Below are 20,477 nucleotides of genomic sequence, written 5' to 3'. Positions count from 1 at the left end.
GCTTTTGCAAGGAACGCTTACTTTCCTGGTACCTGTTGTAGCTGTAATTCCCACTCCCTTTACAGCTGGGGTATAATTGCTTCTTTTCTAAAATATCAAGCAAGTGGAATTGCGTCGGGCCCAGAGCTTTCCCACAGTAGCTGTCTATGGGTGCTCGTTTGACACGCGCTCGCGGCTCCGCGCAGTGGCTGTTTCTGGATGAGTCTGGAGACTCCGCCTGCAGTCCTGTGCTGGCTCTACCTTGGCAGGGGTGGAGCTCAGGAATGTTGAGTGGCCCCGAAAAAACCAGGTGGAACATAAGACTTCTAGTCCGGAAAAAACTCCCGCAAGCCTCAAATAGCCAATAGCGGGGTGGGGGCTGGGGATAGCGGAATTTGTAACCAGCTCACTTGGGAGGCAGCGGCCTGCAGGGTCCGCGTCCGCATTCTCCGGCTTTGCTCCTTTCTTCCCTCTGGGTGGGCAACCGTCGCTTCCCAGTTGATCACCTAAGAGCTGTACGCTTGGGTGCAGATGTCGAATACATTGATCTTCTTATTTTTATGTTTTTATTTTTATGGTACACAGACGACAGGGAATCACTGATCTGTTTTCCCCCAAATGGTTCCCTGGCGGGGGCTGGCAATATCTTTATATCTTTGACCGACATCCAACAGACTGTATGTGTGCCATGCGGGAAAACCGAGGAGCGACCAGGGGCGGGAACTCCGAGCAGGTGCTCAAAGACGAAGAAAATCTGTGCTGGGCTGGGGTGGTCACTTTCTTCTCAGAGATGCAGAGTGCTACACGGCGGGTGGGAGGGTTACAGGAGCCGAGGGAAGTTAATTTTATGACAAGAAGACCTCTCCGCTGCTTGGAACTGGGGATTCAACCTGGGAAACAAGGAAAGCCGATGACGCGAACCTAGAGAAGCTAAAAAGAGAAGCTAGAAGCGGGAACGAGAGAATTTGGGGGAACAGATCCGGGCTTGGAGAGGAAATTGCAAAGCGCCAGTCAGCCGAAGGAAGGTTCTGATACCCAGTGGAATTTATAGAAAATAAATTCAGAAAGAGAGAAAGAAGGAGAGTGGTGGGCAGTCTGTCCTCAACGAGGTGTTATATCCGCCTGCCAGGGATCCCATCATCACCGGTCCTGAATCTAACTGGCGTTTCATCTGTAACGCCAGTCCTGAACAATAGTCTGAGAAATCCTTCAAACTCATGTGCCACACACAGAACCCGAGACAGTTTTTTCTTCTTTGTTATAGAGGCTCCTTGAGATAGAAATGAATATACAAAAATGTCTCAGCAGAAAGTACTGAAGAGCAATCCCACCCCATCCATTCTCAGAGCCTAAAATCAAGCTAGTCAGAGGAAGGGATTTACAGAGCAGGACTGCATTTTGGCTGGCCTTCACACCCTCTTCAAATTGAGCCCAAGCTCCACATTCTGAGGATGACACTCAGGACGTGAGGGGGCCCTGAGAAAGGGCTGTTCCCTCCGCAAACTCAAAGTGATGCAGCACACAGCCTGGAGGAAATGAGAAAATTATCACAAGTCTTTCAGATTCACAAATGCCATGTTCCCTTAGTTTTAAGGCCACGAAGGTCAAGTAAGGACCCAAATAACTACCAAACATCTCAGAGAACGCTTTGGGCAAGAGTGCAGAGGCAATCAATTGCCTTGTTCCCGTTACAGTTCGTAGTTACTAATTTCACGAAAGAGAGCACGTCACACCTGGGGCAAGCCACAGCGGGAACTGCCAGATTAATTAGCACAGATATCCCAGAATGTTCTGCAGCTCTTGTATTTTAAGGAAGTTATGATTACGGACTGACTGTTGATGAGCCAACAGTTGAGGAGGAGGAGGTTTTGGGGCTGTCCATTCCAGGCTCCATGTTCACACCACGGCACCACCATTCCTAGGGTGTCTAGACATGTATAAGTGCAAAAACCATGTATATAGAGAAAATGATTTATGTATATGTCAGAGCACTTTCAAGTTTAAAAATTTCAATAAGCACTTTTTTTTTTGTTTTTTTTTTGTTTTGTTTTGTTTTTGTTTTTTTTTTTTTGAGAGTGCGGTGGTGCGATCTCGGTTCACTGTCACCTCTGCCTTCCAGGTTCAAGAGGTTCTCCTGCCTCAGCCTCCCGACTAACTGGGATTACAGACGAGCACTACCACGCCCAGCTAATTTTGTATTTTTAGTAGAGACAGGGTTTCCCCGTGTTGGCCAGGCTGGTCTCAAACTCCTGGCCTCAAGTGATTCCCACCTCCCACCCCGCCACGCCCCCACCTCGGCTTCCCACCGAGCCTGGCCTAATAAGCACTTTTTTTAAGTTTTAAAATTTTAATGAAATATTTCAGACTTTAGATAGGAAAGGGAATGAGATAATTTTTTGTCGGTTTTTCCAGGTTGCTGAACAAAATAATTACCAGAAAGAAATCAATATTTAGCTGTAATTTTTGATGCTACAAGACCGGTCTGGAGACAGTGTTCAGGCAGTGTCTGGAGAGTATTGTTTAGGCTCCTGCTTCCTCACCCAGTCCCCTCCAACAACACTGTTGGTCCATTATGCTTCCCACTGTCCTTAGTCCATCTCATCCATGAATAGGCATCAGCTCCCCCAGACCAGCAGCAGTGGGCTTTCCTTTGAAATCTGGAGGGTCTGGAGGGCTGCTCAAACTTCCCTTGACTTAGTTATCTCAGAGCATTGTGATGGAAAAGAAACATCCCATGCAAGTAGACTGCACTAGGCTGTGAACTGGAAGGAAGTTTGGAAAGGAGGAATACCCATTACACATTTCGCTTTCTTGAACTCGGCCGTGGAGATAAGGATGAAATCAACGCTTGAGAGAACTAGGAAATTTTAGGGCCATGTTTGTATGTGTGTTAAGTACTTGTTAACAAATTGGTAATAGATCATAAATATGATCTAATACTAACTTTTTTTCTGATTGTCACCCATACAAAAAAAAAATTTCTCTTAATGGCTGATTATAAATAATAAACTAAAATCTACAGATTTTTATGTTTTTTAAGACTCTTTTCATCCATAAAAGGTCCCTGGTCTTTCTTTTATTGATATTAGTTTTTAAAATTGATAGACATTATGTTTTTAGAGAAGTTCTGGGTTTAAAGAAAAATTGATCAGAATACATAGAATTTCCATAAACTCCATCACTCTCCCTCTCTTACAATTTCCCCTATTATTAACATCTTGCATCATTGTGGTGCATTTGCTACAATTGGTAAACCAATAATTATTAATACACCAATATTAGCACTAATGTGTGGTTCCGCTGCCATTCATAAGTACAGGTATATATAACTCATATATTTGTGTGTTGATAAAGGAAATGATGCACAAAAATTAGAAAATAACATTGAAAGAATGAACATAAAAGTAAACATGAAGAGATTCTCAAATGCACAGTTTAGAAACGAATCAAAAGTATATCTTCAAGCTCCTTAGAATATAATGACATATTTCTAAGGATTCTGTAGAAACTGCTTTCTAATTTTAAATTATACCTTTAAATACCCAAGTTACAAAACATTAGAAGAAATCAGTGCATTAAATATACGAAGTAAGAAAAAGAAGGAAAAAAAAAAAAAAAAAAAAAAAAAAAAAAAGAAGAAGAAGAAGATCACCAGCCTGATAGAAAGCCAGAAAATAGAATGGTGAAGGAAACACAGGAATTAACTAGAAAATAGCAAAATCTGATTGGTCATTTAAAAAAAAAAAAAAAAGTAAAATTGTCAGTCAAATGTAAAAAATAAATAAATAAATAAATAAATAAATAAATAAATAAATAAATAAATGGATATGGAGAAAGCACAAAGAAAAACCAAAATACATTAGTGAATGCCATTATTAAGATTTGAGAAATGTGGCAGGATGATGTTTTTAAGTATTGCTTTGTGTTTTATCTCCCTGTTTCCTTATACCACCCACCTCATCTGTTCAAGGTAGTAACTGTATTTTATAGAACCTTAACTCTACACATGGGGATGAAGTGAGTTGAGCACAGTCTACACAGACTACATAGACTACATAATGTTTTGGTACTCAGGAAGCTCCCAATCTAGGGGAGAGAAAAACAAGCGAATAACTTAAAGACATACTTTCCGGAGGAGACGATATTTGTGAAGCTATAGCAGGAACTGAGAGATCGTGTGGCATCACTTTTAGCTGTACTTGCCGAAAGACGGGAAATTTGCCTTGAGACCTGGGTACCTAGAAGTGCCAAACCTGAGGCAGGAGTGGAAAAGAAGGGAGGCTGGAAGCAAGGGCAACAAGACTCTTGTATGGGGAGCAGGGAAACACGGGCTCCAGGGAGGCGGCGGGTTCCTCTGATCTTCTCCCAGGTAAGAAGCACCGATGTCGTCAACAGGAGAAAGAACGTGGTATACAGACCAAGAGACATAAACCGGACAAGAAGCTGGAGAATGCGGGCGTCGATCCCGCTACCTCTCGCATGCTAAGCGAGCGCTCTACCGCCTGAGCTAATTCCCCACTGGGGGAACGCCGCGCCCCACCCATTTTCCTGATTATTAGGAGCCTGCCGGGACTCTGGGCCGCCAAACCCCTGGTAGGACAAGATTGAGGGCGGAGCTTCTCAGATACTGCCTTGAGCAAAGTTCTATGAGCCTGACAGTGTGAAGAATAGGGATTTCCAAAGAAGGTCATGAGGGAGACCCTCTCTCCTCACTTCCCAGTTTCGCCTTCCTCATCTCTCGGAAGTAGAGAGCACATTCCAGACGGAGAAGCACCACCCGGAACTGCCTGGCTAGCGGGCATGGCTCTTGCAGCCTGCTCTAGAGTTGTGATCGTCACCTGCTCCTTGCAGGCAAGGCCGCCCGGAAGTAGTGGGGCGCCTTCTCCCAGCCCCAGAGCCTTACGCCATACGCGGCCGCATCTTCAAGAGCACTTTCCTCCTGTAGGACTCAGAAAGCGATAGAGAACCTTGGAGGAGCTGAGAAAGAGAAAGCTTGAGAATTTTTAATCTCAATCTGTGGAGTCATTCCTGAAGCACTTCTTCAGCACCAGGCACAGTGGATGAGGCCAATGATCCACATAGAAACTGCCACAACAACAAGTAGTAGTACTGTGCAATTGTCGTCTAGGCCCTATTTTGGATGCTGTACACATACTAATATTAATGCAGGTAAAATGCCTAGAAATAGTTTCTAATCTTCGGTTTTTTATATGGAAAAATTATGGAAATTTGTCACCACAGAGCTCAGGATCTCTCAGGCAAAAGGAAAAACAGATGCAGGCTATACAGTGTCTGCTGTTTAGGTGCTTCCCTTGCCATTCTCCTTCCCTGTCAGCTTCCTCCCCCCTTCTCTTGCTGCATTGGGCACCACACTTGTCCTTCTTACGCCTGTCTAGTTCTTCAATTCCCAGGCCCACCGAAGAAGACTTCCCCTGTAGCCCAGGGGAAGCTACATTAGCTCCACTGCCTTGGAGTTGTAGTGGATTCCAAATCTGCTTTCCACCTATGAAGAATTCTCATTTAAGACAGTAACATAGTCATTTTTCTCTGAGTATAAGTAGCATCAAGTAGGATTTTGCCTGATGAAAATTTGCTGAATGGAGAAAGGCTATACAGATAATTTAGAAACCTCAAAGGAGAGAGTGGCTTCAGATCAGTAAAGACTGAAGAAAGGATTAGAAGCTAGGGTCTAACAAACCCGTAGAAATGTTTTTGCCTGAAAAGGAAATGTGGTTGGGGAAGAGTGGAGGGGCGCTACTTTCAGAGTGATTAGTGGGTGGAGGCATGACCTTCATGGAGCCGCAGGTGGTTTGGGGCAGCTTCAGGTCCCTCCTTCATGGTCCCAGTTTATTAGGAGGGCACATCCTGAGAATGCAAGAGGCTGCTCCTATGGGACAAAAATTCAACAACATGTTCATTATTTCTGACATTCATTTTTGAGTTCATTTATGAATAAGGAAATAAGATAGAAAAACATGTAATCAATAACATGGTCTTTCTATTACAATTGACAAAGGGCAATGCTGAGAAGTCAAATGGTGTCAGAGAGAGATCTGAGTGATGGGAAAGAAAGAAGGATGGAAAGAGTGGCACGTCCCAGGGACCTACAAGAACTTCCTGGAGTCACCTACACAAAGACCACTCTCTTCAGCATTTTGAGCTCTGCTTTGGCCAGCTGAGCTAAAGTCAACCTATGTGTTGTTAATACAGAGCCTCATGTAGTTTCTTTAAATAGAGGATAGTGTTGCAATTTCCAAAATACATTTTATTTATTTATTTATTTATTTATTTATTTATTTTTTACATTGTGGTTCGTGTTGGAAATTAGAGGAAGACCTAGGTCCCAATTTATTTTGAGCACATTTTGTCACAACGAGCTTTCAGAGAGTTGAATGGAAGGATTGAATATCACTTTTCTTAGTGAGTGTATCCGACTACTAGAGTTAATATGCTAGTTCCCACCTTCACTTATACTCCTTCCTTACCTCTCTCCTGCATGTCTCTCTTCTAAATACCTGGCCAGCTCTCAGATAATCTGATAGAAGACACATTTTCATCCTCTACCGGACCATGTGTTGTCAATGTAATTAAAAGCAAAAGACTGGCACATTCAAATCTCCTGCTCTTGCCTCGGGACACTATTTCTAGGCTGTTTCTCATATTTTGAACCCAAAAGGCTAAGGTTTGGTTTCCCCACGAAAATACATTTTATTAACTTCGAGCTGAAGCCCCAAAACCTGTATTTGCAAAACTCATTTGTGACTAATCTCTTCCTTTTTTTGCTTTTCCATGTAATACTACGTATCATTTCCTTAAAAAGAAAAAGATGTACATAACAGGATGACACTGAATTGAATAAAGAGCGGTAAATCCGCTGAAAGTATTTATCAGACACCGTTGGTAGACTAGGGATTAAAAGAAGCTGGAGAATGCAGGCGTTGATCCTGCTACCTCTTGCATGCTAAGCAAGCGCTCTACCACCTGAGCTAATTCCCCCATATTACACTTATCCTTTCTGCCTGTTCTTATAACCGGGACACAAGTACAAATATCGTTCCATGTCCCACTTAAGTGTCCAGGTTTTCAAACACCTCCGGAAACTTCCTTACCAGGGCGAAGCCAGGAGTGAAGCTTCTGGGAGACGGCCTCAGACCTGGAAGGCAGTGACCATCCTCTGCTTTTTCAATCTGAGTCGGGATCCTGACAAAGAGAGAAAAGATCTCATTAGGAAAGCTCTAGTTCTAATCCGATTTCACTCTCCCATTAGATGAAAGAGAAGGAAGTACCGTCCCTAATTAGCAGTTACCTCAAATGCTCTGTTGAATGCATCACTTTTTGATAACGCAAACCTGGAAATAAACCCAAGTATCTTTTTATCAATTGATCCTTCAAGTAACTTATCTTTATCTAATATCTGTGTTACTAATTGTTTCTCCATTTAGGGGATTTGAGATCTGTTGTTTCCTGTTAATCTTTGATAGATTTAATTTGCATTTTTGTACTGATTGATGTTGTTGAACATCTTTTAGTGTGTCTATTGGCCATATAAGTATCTTATTTTGTGAAATGCCTGCTCAAGTTTTTTGCCCTTATCCTTACTGAGTGTTTGTATCACTGAGTTCTAAAATGTGTTTTATATTCTCCATAAAAGTCCTTTGTTATATGTGTATGTATAACACATATGATGTATAACAACTGTGTGTGCATATAACATATATTAAATTTCTTTTGAAGTCTATGTCTTGCCTTTTCAATTTCTTAATATTGTCTTTCAAAGAAAAAGCATTTTAATATTTTATGAAATCCAATGTATCTTTTTTTGTAAGGGCTCATGCTTTCCTGGTCTCTTCTGAAAAAGCTTTGCCTACATCAAATATGTGCAGACTTCTTTTCTTCTTTTCTTCTGCAAGTTTGATATCTTTAACATTAAGCTTCATGTATATAAACCATTTTGATTTAATTGTTGTATAGGATGTGAGGTAAGGGTAGGGAATCATTTTTTCCATACTCAGTTGCCTGGGACGATTTGTTTAAAAAGCTCATTAAATAACATTTTACCTGTGTCATAAATCAGTTGACCACAAACGTTCGTCTATTTCTGGACTATCTATTCTATTCCATCAATCTGTGTAAGTATCCCTGAGACAATACCACATTATTTTGATTAGCCTTAGCTTTATAGTAAGTCTTGAAATCACTTGGTGTAAGTCCTGTATCTTTGTTTTTCTTTTCCTAATTATTTTGGTCACTCTAGGTCCTTCAGAATAAGCTTGTCAATTTCTGTAGAAACAAACAAACAAAACAAAGCAAAACAAAACTCCTGCTGGGATATTTGTTGGGATTGTAGTAAATCTACAGATCAACTCAGAGAAAAAAAATGATGTCATAATAATATTAAATTTTTCAATCTGTAAATATGGCAAAAACACCAATTATTTAGATTTTCCTGAGTTTTTCTCAGCAATCTTTTGTAGATTTCTATGTACAAGTCTTGTGCACATTGACAAGTTTATCTCTAAATATTTCATTTGTTTTAATCCTATTGAAAATGGTAACTTAATTTTCCATTTTTGTTGATGCTAGTACATAGAAATCCAATTAATTTTTGTATATTGTAATCTGTGACATAGCTGTATTTACTTATAATGCTTATTTTTGTAGATGCATTAGGATTTTTCGTGTATCTGATTATGTTGTTTGCAAATGAATATATTTTTCTTATTCTAAAATGATTTATTTATTCATTTATTCTTTATTCATGTGTTCCTTACTTTCTGGCACTAGCTACGACTTTCTGTAACATGTAGAAGAAGTGAGAACAGATATTTTGCACTTTTCTCCAATATTAAAGGGTACATATTTGTTCTTCCACTATTAACTCTGTTGTTAGTTGTAGGAATTTCTTAAATGCCCATTATTCATCTGAGGAATTTTCCTTCCGTTCTTAGTTTACTGAGATAATTTTTAAAAACCACGAATGAATGGCAAATTTGGTCCAATATTTCTTCTGCATCTAGTGAGATGATTACATGTATTTTTTGTTTTGTTAATGTAGTATATTACATTTAATTGACTTTTCAATGCTTGACTAATTTTTTATTCCCGAGGCAATCTCCCTTAACTCATGGTGCATTATGCTTTATAGATAATGCTGGATTCAATTTGTTAATATTCTAATTCAGTATCTGTTGGTAAGTGTGTCAGAGAAGGGCCTCCAAGTGCGGGACATGCCGCTTTCACAGCCCAAAGAAACATGGTGAGCACAGCACTCCCTTCTAAGTGATGGGAACTTCGAGATGCAACAATGAGTCTTTACCTTGGAGGAAATGTCTGAGAATTTCACAGATCCTAAAAACTTTCATTCACGGACCAGGTCGATGAATGGTTTCTGTGTTTCTCTCCCATCCTCTGGAACATGCAGGGCTTAACAAAATCTATACCTTACTTGACACTTCTTGCTCACTGAAGATTTAAATGATACTATCAATACAGTGTACCAATGTTTTGCTGATAGTCCAGACAGTTCAATTCTCTTTGGACTAGATTATGAAAAATTGGGGGACTTGATATACCTCTGGAGCAAGAGCATAAATGCATACTTTTGTCTATTCCATGTGAATATGAACTGTTTCTCTTCCTCCTTCCTGATAGAAATAGAAAAGAATGCATTCCCCAAATCAAAGACTGCATGCCAAAGACCATGCAATTGTTGCTTCTATGTTCATATTGTTTATAACCTGATTAATTTATTAACTTTACATTCCAATTCTGTTTTCTTATGTATTTAAGTAAAAAGTGCTAATTATGAGAAATTCTGCACTATGGCACTGCTAATATTGCAATCTATATCCCAGACTTCGTTTTACCGACAGAAGAGAGAATACCCTCATCAATTTGTCATGTGGAAGAAGGGACATGGGTTTGTAGTGAAATTCATGACTTTTTCTGCCTGAATATTAATTAGCAGAAGCATGTTCCATTTCTTTATATAGACCCACTCTTAGAACCAAGGTGAACTGAGTGAAAAATACACTTGCCTTTTTATTTCTCTTCTCAAACTAACCATTCTTGAATCTACCTTTATCACTTTTCTCCCAGGACCTCCTAGTGGAAGAAACTGTGAAAATGGCTGGTGTCACTTCAGACCCAAAAGGAAAAGTGGCACATCATGCTCAGAATCTGATTAAATAGAGTGTCAGTAATTATTGCCTCTGCTTAAAGGATTCAGAGCTGAGTTTGTTCAGCTACCCTGTCCTGAGTAATGGCATCATGCAGGTGTACTTAGGAGTAAATTTAAAACTCCCCCTTACTTTAGGATCACAAATCTCCTAGGGTAATTGCAGGAGTGATTGGGGAAGAGCAGTCTACTCTGAGGAGGTCAGATGGAGACTAAGTGAATCCTGTAGAATCGAAGTAGTGTCATATGACAAAAACGCAACTCCAACACTACTATGTCTTGGATTTCTTCTTTGTTTCCTTGGTTAATTTTCTTGCTTCACTCCAAAAATCGTAGCATAAAGCAAATTATTGTTCTGCCTATTGCTTTCCACTTTACTCATCTTTCACCTGGTGTCTGTGTGATTATTTCTCCATTCGGGACTGAGACCTGTTATTACCTATTACATCCCTTCATTCCAGAATGTGGAACTCATTAGATAAGTTTCAGATCGTTGAATTTCATGATTATTTTAGAGGTAATTAGACAGTTAAATTTAACACTTTTAGCTCCACATAATGATGGAGTGCAAATATCTATTTATTTATAAGTATCCATAGGCGGGGATCAGAATCAACATTTAGAAGACCCACTCCCCAAAAAAAGACGACCAAGAAAACAAATCGATTCTACTACCTTGGATTTATTAAACTTGCTGAGCAAAGAGCCCCACCTCTGTGGAGTCCCAGTACTGCCTAAAACAAGGGCGAGTCAGAGACCAGAATTTACAGGGTTTGGGGACTGGAGATACTCAAAGGACAGTTTTAGGGGGAAAGTTAGCAAGGTCCTTCTCAGGAGGGACTGGACAGAATTTCTAAACTAGGCGAATCACAGGTTTATTCAGCGGAACTTAGCTGCCGGAACATGAAGATCTGTGCAGAGTTGCTGGATCAGTTTGGCTTTGGTCTTATCTTGGATCACCCGGTCTGAGTAAGCTGGTGTTAAAACAATTAGAGCTTAGTGCGGCGTGGCATGGTTTGTAGACTTGTCCTGTGCTGTAAGTCACAAGACTTTCGCAGCTTCTCTGTTTGTTCATTTCTCAATTTGTCCTCTTTCCTCACCAACAGGGCTGCCCAAGAGATCAATTTACAGTACAGCTACTGGAACTTACCTCTGAAGAGGCCCTCTGCAAATCCAGAACACTTTTTTTTTCTTTTTACAAATAAGAAAGTTGAGGAGCAAAACGACATGTCTAACGTCACACATTGAGCTAAAGACAGATGGGATCTGACATGCGTTTGTCAGTAACAGTACTAGCACACATACAGCCCTTGTTAAAATCGTAGGGACTTTATGTCGTGAGACACTCAGGGCTCAGCTGATCTCGGTGTTCAGTTGTGCCTGGTTTTGGATTTGCGCCTCGCCCTTGGGCAAGTGTAGAATCCTGGGGTTATACAAAGCGCATCACAGTTAACCTCTTTGTCCCAGTTCGCAGAATGAGAGCTCAGAGCCCGGCCATGGGAGGCTCGGTTATATAGGCAGGAAAATCAAGGAACCCAGGTATGAACAGGGGCGTTTGGGGCGCGGAGAGAGCTCCTATCCCTGCCGTCTACCTATCTCTCAGGCTTGGCCCCTGGCGTGTAGAAAACCGCATCTCCCGAAATCCCAGAAAGTAAACGTCGCCTAGGTACTCTCTCTCTCTCGTCATTCTCCGGGATGTAAAAGACTCAGGGTCTCTTCACGGATCCCTGAAACCGCCTTCTCCGACGCCTCCAGGGTGACTAAAAGAGAGGGTGGGTGTTCTGTGTTCTCCCGCCGGCGTGTTCCTCTTCACATCCAGCCGCTTGTGTCTGTGCCCGCTAGGGTCTCGGGAGTTTTTATAGGCACGGGATGGGGTCGTGGCGGGCCGGGGTGCTCTTGGGAAATGCAACATTTGGGCGCGGAGGCAGGAGTGCCCGTCCTCACCTAGGTCCGTGGGCACAGGCCCGGGGGTGGAGCCCTCCTCCCCTCCCGTATCCGTACCGCGGTTAGTGCTCTCTCCTTTATGGCCGCAGCAATCTCAGACACTTCTGGAGCGTGGTTTTTTTCTTGTTTCTTTCGCTCCCCTTTTCGGGCACCAGCTTTCAAACCACACGAAAGGTGTGTGTGTTTCCCCGATTATCTCCCGGCCTTCTTTCCTTTTCGCCTCTACTCCAGGCTGTGTCCACAACTAAGCTCTCAGCAGAAGGAGGCCTCCAGCTGACTCAAGGAAGGGCATTTCTCGCAGTGCAAAGTGCGGAAGGAAGAGGGGAGCCATACCGAGTGAAGTATTAACCAGAGTCGGTTTGCATAGAGGCGGCAATGGATAGAATTTCAGAAGTGAGGCGGAAAGACAGGCCAGCCCCGCGAAAGATGGATTGGAGAGAGGTGAGAATCTAGTTCAAAAGCCAGGAGAAGGAACAGGACGTCAGCACAATAGTCTAGGCAGAGAGGCGGACCATCTGTAATACAGCAAGGGGGTTGGTTGAGACTTCCTTTATTCAATTATTCGAAATGGGTCTACTGAGCTATTTATTGGTCCCTGGGTACTGTGGGTGCTCCTGCGTATTCAACCACCTTGTCGATGCTGCAGGATGCGGCCTCATTACCCAGGACCCAAAGCACTTCCAAAAATGAATCCCGAGGAACAGCCGTTTCTCTACTGGAGAAGTGGGCAGCCAGGCGGAAACACGCAGAGAAATAGTTCTCTTTGGGACAGAAGGCGTCAACCTCGTAAGACCTAGCGATCAGCAGAGCTCCCGGAGAATGTTTCCTAATCTAAAGGCCAAAGGCCATGAGTCGGGCTTCAAAGTTGTCTTGTGCATAAAATACCAACGAAACGAACTTATACCTGTTTCATCGAGATGGAATAAAATGCGAACACAAAGACTGTAACGGGACGTATTTCTCTAAAGTGCCCTTTTCAGGTAGAAAAACGAGAGCGTTTTCCTGAGTTTGCTAAAAATGGGGTGGGATAGGGATCAAATATTCACTTTCGGGAAACATGGGCGAACACAGTGGGAACTGTGCTAGAAGTTACGAGCAGAGGAGCCTGGGTGGAGACTCATATTGGCCTTGACCGCCCGTGGAGAGGAACTGGCGGTAATTCCTCCCGTTTTCCGTCAATTTCTTCAAGGGTCGCTCAGAAGCTACGGAAGCAAAGTAGAAAGGAGTGATAGGGTCGGGCTACAGTACCAGCGGAAGGTGATGGCGTTGCATTTAAAAGGGTGGTCACTAAAACCCCTCGTCATGAAACACTGAAGCAGGTGACATTTGAACTTTCCTTCCGCCGAGTTGTATTTTAAATGAAATTGCAGGGTTCGAAGAAATTTGCCGAGGATCGTAAAGAAGTTAGCAAAGACCGTAAGTTCTTTCCAGCTCCGAGAACTTTCAGGAAACTTCCTTTGGTGACTGGAATAACGTTCGCCTTTAAGCCTCTCATAAGACGCAGGGTGCCCCTCCGTCAGCGGGGCCGGTTAGCTCAGTTGGTTAGAGCGTGGTGCTAATAACGCCAAGGTCGCGGGTTCGATCCCCGTACGGGCCACACGCACTCTTTTAATGTCTATCTCACAGTAACAATTGTGCGCAGTGATATCGAAAGTCACGAGAGAACAAGAAAGTAAATGTATATGTACCCGGTAATCTACGCAGACTCTTAATGCTTATTTCACGGTAACAATTGTGTGCAGTGGTATAGAAAGTCGCAAGAGAACAAGAAAGAAAATATATACGTACCCACTAATCTTGATGGGACGTAGTTCCCTGAATCGTAGGGTTGCGTTTGCAGTTTAGTGTTCCTGCAAGAGCAGATGATGAAGAGAGCTGAGATTCCAGAAGGAAATTGAAATCCGGGAGGAACGTGAAAAACAGAGGCGAAAACACGGAAATAAAGACCTGGGCTTTTCATTCTTTTACGATTTCCAAAGTGTACAAATCCTTCTCTATCATGACTAACTCCTGATATGGGCTTTCTTAACTGTGCATCTGCTTACTTCCTGCAGACCAGTCCTTGGCTTGTGCAGGGTAAAAAAGCCTCTCAAGAACTCCCATTTTTCGTTTCTATTTCCGCTCTTTTTACTTCCCACACTCAATTCTAGAGATACTGGACTTAAGGAAATGTCCCACAGAACGCTGAGCCTTTCACCTCCTCTTTGCTGGTCTCACGGCTTTGTTAGACACAACACCATCTTCTGGGAAATGTCTTCCCTGACACCTCTCCTAGTTTTCTGAGTTTGGGTTGCCTTCCTCCTAGCACTCACGGAGATCCAGGTACAATTTGTTTTGTGGCATTCACCACGTTGTGATTGTCTGTTGCTTGGCCATCTTCTCCATGAGATCATAAGCTTCTTGGGGGTAGGATGCTTATTGCTAAACACTTTTAAAAGTCTGCATGAATCAATGAAGAGTGAGGGATATGTGTGCAGGCAGGATGGAAAGAGTGTCTTGTGGTCCACATGGACTTCACGGGTCTGTAGAATTCATGCTATCTCAACACGGTGCGTTTTGATCTGAAGAACAATAGGCTACACTATATGGTGATTGGTTCCATTTCGCTGAATGTACTTCTAAGGCTCTGAGTGGCTCTATATGCCCCTAGGATTGGATAGTGGTAAAGGACAGAGCATGCGCAATAGATCCAAAGTCAGGAAAGGTCTGAAATGTCTTAACTTTGCTGAGGCTGAGAGACAGGAATGAACCCCTTTCCGCGTTGGGAATTTCTACTCCACTGATCCATAGCGAATAAAACAGTGAGCCAATGCACCGCAAACCCGTATTTTCTACTACACTAATGTGATTGGCTTTGACGTTTTCAAAATTCAAGTGATCGGCATGATTTAGAACTAATGTTTACAAAACTATAATTTGGGAAGTCCTTAGCTGTAAGCAGACACACATACACAGAATAAAGAGAGCGATATGTCCTTTACTTCAGTGTCATTTATAACACTGGAGTAATAATACTGGGAGAAGCTGAAAAACTGTATTGACCGACTTACATAAAAATTAATAAACATTCAGTATAATTTCTGGCACAGAGTGCTGTAAAAGTCCTTGTATGTGGAATATTGTTCACCTTTAAGGAAAATGCTTTCAAGGTCTGAGGAGAGAGATTAACGCATTTCTGTTGCTACTGGCTGTTTTGCTCATTTAGTTGTAGCAACAAGCTTCTGTGAACATAAAAATGAAATAACGCTTAAAAAAATAAAATAGATGGTGGAGGAACACAATAGGGATGTATAGTAAGGTATGATTTTCTAGGCAAAATTTGATTTGTACAAAAGAATGTAGTAAAGGATTTGTGCCTGAATCTTTTTAGTATTCCCTTTGAAGCTTCTTTAGCTTATATTCCAAGGCCTCAATTGTCTTCCTTCTCCCAACAGGATTGCTTCTCTGTACCACGAACATTCTGGTCAGATTCTCCGCTTGAGCATCTTGACCTCTTGAGCACTCATCTTTGTACTGAGACCCCGATAGATGCCCAAATGATGCCCTTCCGTAGGAGGGTTTCTTGCTTTGCCCAAAGAGCAATCAATTTTTCAAGCAATTTAGGGCTCTTTCCTCACCCACCGTCTGTGGAAGCCTTAGAGGGAAGCCTGTTCTTCCCAGGAGAAGAATCCTGGTGGGTTCTAACCTCAACCTGTAAGTCCACTAAGCAAGCTCCTACTGAACACCTATGATGCAAGCTCAATCCAAGAGGCCAGCACTCCACAGGGGGAAGGCAACCAAAGCAGTAGCTAATGCTTACTGAGCAGTTCTTACTGATCAGATCCATCTCTAGGTGCTGCGATCCAGCCAGTGAATCCCAGAGTCCTCATTTCCCATGTGAAGAAAGATGATTGAAGGAAGAAGCAGGAGTGGGGAGTGGGGAAGGGGATGGGGAGTGGATAAAGGATGTCTTCAAGGTGACAACTTCTCAGATTCCGCTCCTAAAAGCTTCTGAATGGGCCACCTCCACACTCCCAAGTCCCTTACCGCCTACGGATTCCTTCCCAGTAGACATTGTCACATAACATCTTATGTATTTTTCTTGTTTGCTTCTGCTCTGTTTCTCCCCTCACTCCTATCCACTAGAAGGTAGTTTCACAAAGGTGGGAATATATGTGTTTTTTCACTGTTAAATGGCTGTACCCCAAACAGTCTCTTAACAAGATATGTGCTCGAGAAATACATGTAGGTTAAAAGAAATGACTTCACCCACTCACCTCATAATTACAATTAGGTAACCTTGAGAGCAGGAATTTGGATGAAAAAGTTCCTGTTTCTTCCATCAGCTAGCGAGAAAGACCAATTATATGATATAGCTTGCAGTTTCTTGTGTCATCTATATCCCTTTACCACTCATTTTACACTGACAAGCCAAAAAAAAACCCCAAAAAACAAAGAAAACCTAAACCACTTTTCCATTCTAAGCTAACATTGAGTCAGTCTTCAAATTGCTATCTCATAGCATTTGCATTTCATTATTTAGTGCACCCATTTTGTTTCCCTCAACCAAAATAGCAGCAAAAAAAACTGTATCCCCTCTGATGTTCAAACTCAAAACCTTTAGATTTTGAGATTGACGTGTGGCCTCCTGCAGAAAGAAGGCAGTTCTCGCCTAAGAGTTGACATCCCACATGTTATTTCCCAAGCACTGCTGCTTTATCAGTTCCTAACTTTCAAAGAACACAATCAATGGTGCTTGGAAATCACTCTTTATCAGCCAATCCAATCCTGCAACCAAAGAATTTTTTCCTCAGGACAGGCGGAATCTACCCATTTCTAGTATTCACCTAACAATACAACCATCTTGAGGCAAGAGGCCAGGAACAATTGCACCTGTTTTGCTGACTTTTTCCCTCTTGTGGCCCAGTCATCTGGCTTCTCCCTCCTTCAGAGATCTTAGCCACTCTTACACCTCCCATGGTCTCCTTTTTTGAAAAGACACACAGGACATGTTCAGTCCATAATAGTTCACTGACTGACCAACTGAATGAATGAAGGAATGAAAAAATAGTCTTTAAAGGTGTCTCCTGTCCATACTACTTTGTCTTACTCTCTATCTCCACTTGCATCTACATGACTGGAGACAATCCTGCTACAAAAAGCGTAAAGCAAATCATGTATGCCATTCATTATACTGAGAGATTTATTGAGTTTACTTCATATAGTCCAATGGAACTTCACCAACAAAACTATGTGTCCTAATCTGCACTTTCTAGAAGTAATGGAACCTCAGATAAGTTTCGTTTCTAAGGTGCCAGAGCTGCTAAGTATCAAAGCTTGAACGGAGAAGATGTTTTAGATTTTAAAACGTGATTCTTTTCTCTGCTCCAGTTCACAATCTTACTGCCTACTCCTCTCCACAGCACCGCATTCATTCACACACCAAATATCTCATTCCCCAAATCCCCTTTACTTACCTTTTGGGCTTCGTTTCCAAGTCAACTTTTGACACATTTTTCTCCTTCAAACACCACATTCAGTGATTTGTCAAAGAGTAAACATTATTCCCGCAAAACATTTTTGAATCTGTCAATTCCTTTCCGTTGATTCAGTACACATTCACAGGGAAGATGCTCTGTGCCAGACACTGTTGTAAGTTCAGGAGATTCTAAAGATTCAAGCAGCCCAGTCCTCAAGAGAAGGCAGGATAAATATGGACAAGGGAAGATACCATTTTAGTCTCCGTGTCATTTACAGCTAAATAACGCTTTCAAAAATGTCGGTTTCAATATATCACTCTTTTGCACTCTGAACATTCCTGATTTCCTAGTTATAACATGATCCTGCTTTTCTTTGATTTTTTTTCCTCTTCTTTCTACCCAAATTGTGATTTTGCTTTAGAAAGTTGATTGATTAGATCCATTGCTGGATGAGTGTTGTTCAGTTCTCAAATGTGTTTACTGGTTTATTATCTGCTGGATCTATCAATTACTGAGAGAGGAGTGTTAACGTCTGCAAATGTAATTGGATTTTTCTGTTTTTATCTGGATTATCCAATTTTGCTTATGAGTTTTGAAGCCCTGTGTCCTTATATGCATTTGGGACATTATTTCTCTGGTGTGTTGACACCTCTAATTATGTAACAGCTTTATCCCTGGAAGTTTTCTACAATTTAAAATCTGGTTTGTCTGATTTGAATATATCCACCACAGCTTTCTTTGAGTAATGCCTAAATGACATGTCTTTTCGCATTCTTTACTTTCAATATGCTATGTAACTTTTAATGTCATATATAAGCATATTACTAGTGACTTTCCTATAGTCAGCATATTCATTTATAACACATTCTGACAATTTCTGGTTTTCAACTCATGGGTTTAGATCATTTACATTTAATGTTTTTATACATAAGTTTTTAGATAGATCCACTGTTTTTCTTTTTGAGGTGGAGTCTTGCTCTTGTCACCCAGGCTGGAGTGCAATGGCACAATCTCCCCTCACTGCAACCTCCGCATCCCAGGTTCAAGTGATTCTCCTGTCTCAGCCTCCCGAGTAGTTGGGATTACAGGCACCCGGCCCCATGCCTGGCTAATTTTTTTGTATTCTTAGTAGAGACGGGGTTTCACCATGCTGGCCAGGCTGGTCTCAATCTCCTGACCTCAGGTGATCCACCTGCCTGGGCCTCCCAAAGTGCTGTTATTACAGGCGTGAGCCACCGCGCCCATAGATCTACTTTTTAATGATCTATTAATCATTTGTTCCCCTTGTCTCAATTCTTGTATGTTCTTGTTCCTAGTTTATTTCAGTTTATTTAAATCTGGTTCGTAAGTGGTCTAGGGATCACCATCCCAGGGGTCTAGGGGTCGCCATAATGGCGCAATCTTGGCGCACTGCAACCTCTGCCTCCCGGGTTCAAGTGATTCTCCTGCCTCAGCCTCCCAAGTAGCTACGACTACAGGTGCCTGGCTAATTTTTGTATTTTTAGTGCAGATGGGGTTCCACCATGTTGGCCAGGCTGGTCTCAAACTCCTGACCTCAGGTGATCCGCCTGCATTGGGCTCCCAAAGTGCTGGGATTACAGGTGTGAGCCACCGCGCCCGGCCTGGGCTTAACTTTTACATTTTATTTTATTTTAAGACAGGGTCTCACTTTATTGCCAGGGCACCGGTGCGATCTCTGTTCACTGCAACCTCCGCCTCCCGGGTCAAGGGATCCTCCCACCTCAGCCTCCTGAGTAGCTGGAACTAGAGATGCATACCACCACACCCGGCTGATTTTTGTATTTTTTTTGTAGAGACAGGGTTTCACTGTGTTGCCCAGGCTGGTCTCAAACTCCTGGCGTCAAGGGATCCGCCCATCTCGGCCTCCCAAAGGGCTGGGATTACAGTAATGAGCCACCACGTCTGGCCTTGGGCTTACCTTTCTAGTCAACCTTGATTCATTGTCTTCCTTCAAACACCCACATTCGATGATTTGCCAAATAACGGACACTATTCTTGCACAACTCTTTTGAATCTATCAATCACTATCCACTCATTTAATACATCTTCACTGGGGAGATGCTCTGTGCCAGACACTGTAGTACGGTCAGGTAATTCAGAGGAAGTATAGACACCCCAGACCTCAAAAGAAGACAAGATAAATACAGACAACGGAAGATCCACCTCCAGATTCACCATCGTCAGTCTTTCTGTCATTTCCAGCTAAATAACACCTTCAAAAATGTTTCAAAATAACTAAGTCACTATTTCCAACTCTTTCAGTAATAGCACCCTTCTGTGTGCTGGACCACTCTTAATTTCCTGGTTATAACATGATCTTACTTTTCTTTTAATTTTTGTCTTTGCTTTCTGGCTAAATTTTTATTTTGCGTTATGAAGTTGATTAGATCCATTGGTGGATGGTGTGGTTCAGTTCTCCAACATGTTTGTCGATTTGTTGTCTACTAAGTCTACCAATTACTGAGAGAGGAGTTTTAGTGTCTTCAACTTTAATTGGATGTTGCTATTTTTACCTGGCTTATCTAATTTTGTTTATGTGTTTTGAAAATCTGTGTCCTCATATACATTTGGAACAGTATTACCCGGAGAATGGACAATCGTAGTTATTTAGCAGCCCTCATTATTCCTGAACAGTTTCTCGGCTTTCAAATCTACTTTGTCCGATTTTAATGTAAACATCACAGCTGTCTTTGATTAATGCTTGCATGAGGTATCTCTTCCACTCTTTTCCTTCAATCTGCTATATATAACTTTTATTCTTATATATAAGTGTACTGTAGGTGGCTTTCTTATAGTCAGCATATTTATTTTTAATACATTCTGACGATTCTCTACTTTTTAATGAAGTACTTAGATCATTTACATGTAATGCTATTATAGATAAGTTTTTAGATAGA

General features: G+C 41.9%; 1 non-coding gene across 1 annotated transcript; it reads left to right on the top strand.

Annotated features, from left to right (window-relative positions):
* Positions 1-13,623: 13,623 nt before the first annotated feature.
* On the top strand, positions 13,624-13,697 carry TRNAI-AAU (transfer RNA isoleucine (anticodon AAU)). Its single transcript has one exon. It is a non-coding gene; the product is annotated as a tRNA-Ile (tRNA).
* Positions 13,698-20,477: the final 6,780 nt, after the last annotated feature.

Source organism: Macaca thibetana, chromosome 4 (genome assembly GCF_024542745.1).
Source record: "Macaca thibetana thibetana isolate TM-01 chromosome 4, ASM2454274v1, whole genome shotgun sequence".
In the NCBI taxonomy this organism is placed as follows: domain Eukaryota; kingdom Metazoa; phylum Chordata; class Mammalia; order Primates; family Cercopithecidae; genus Macaca; species Macaca thibetana.
The sequence above is the reverse complement of the archived record's forward strand: the minus strand, read 5'-3'. Positions and strand labels throughout refer to the sequence as shown.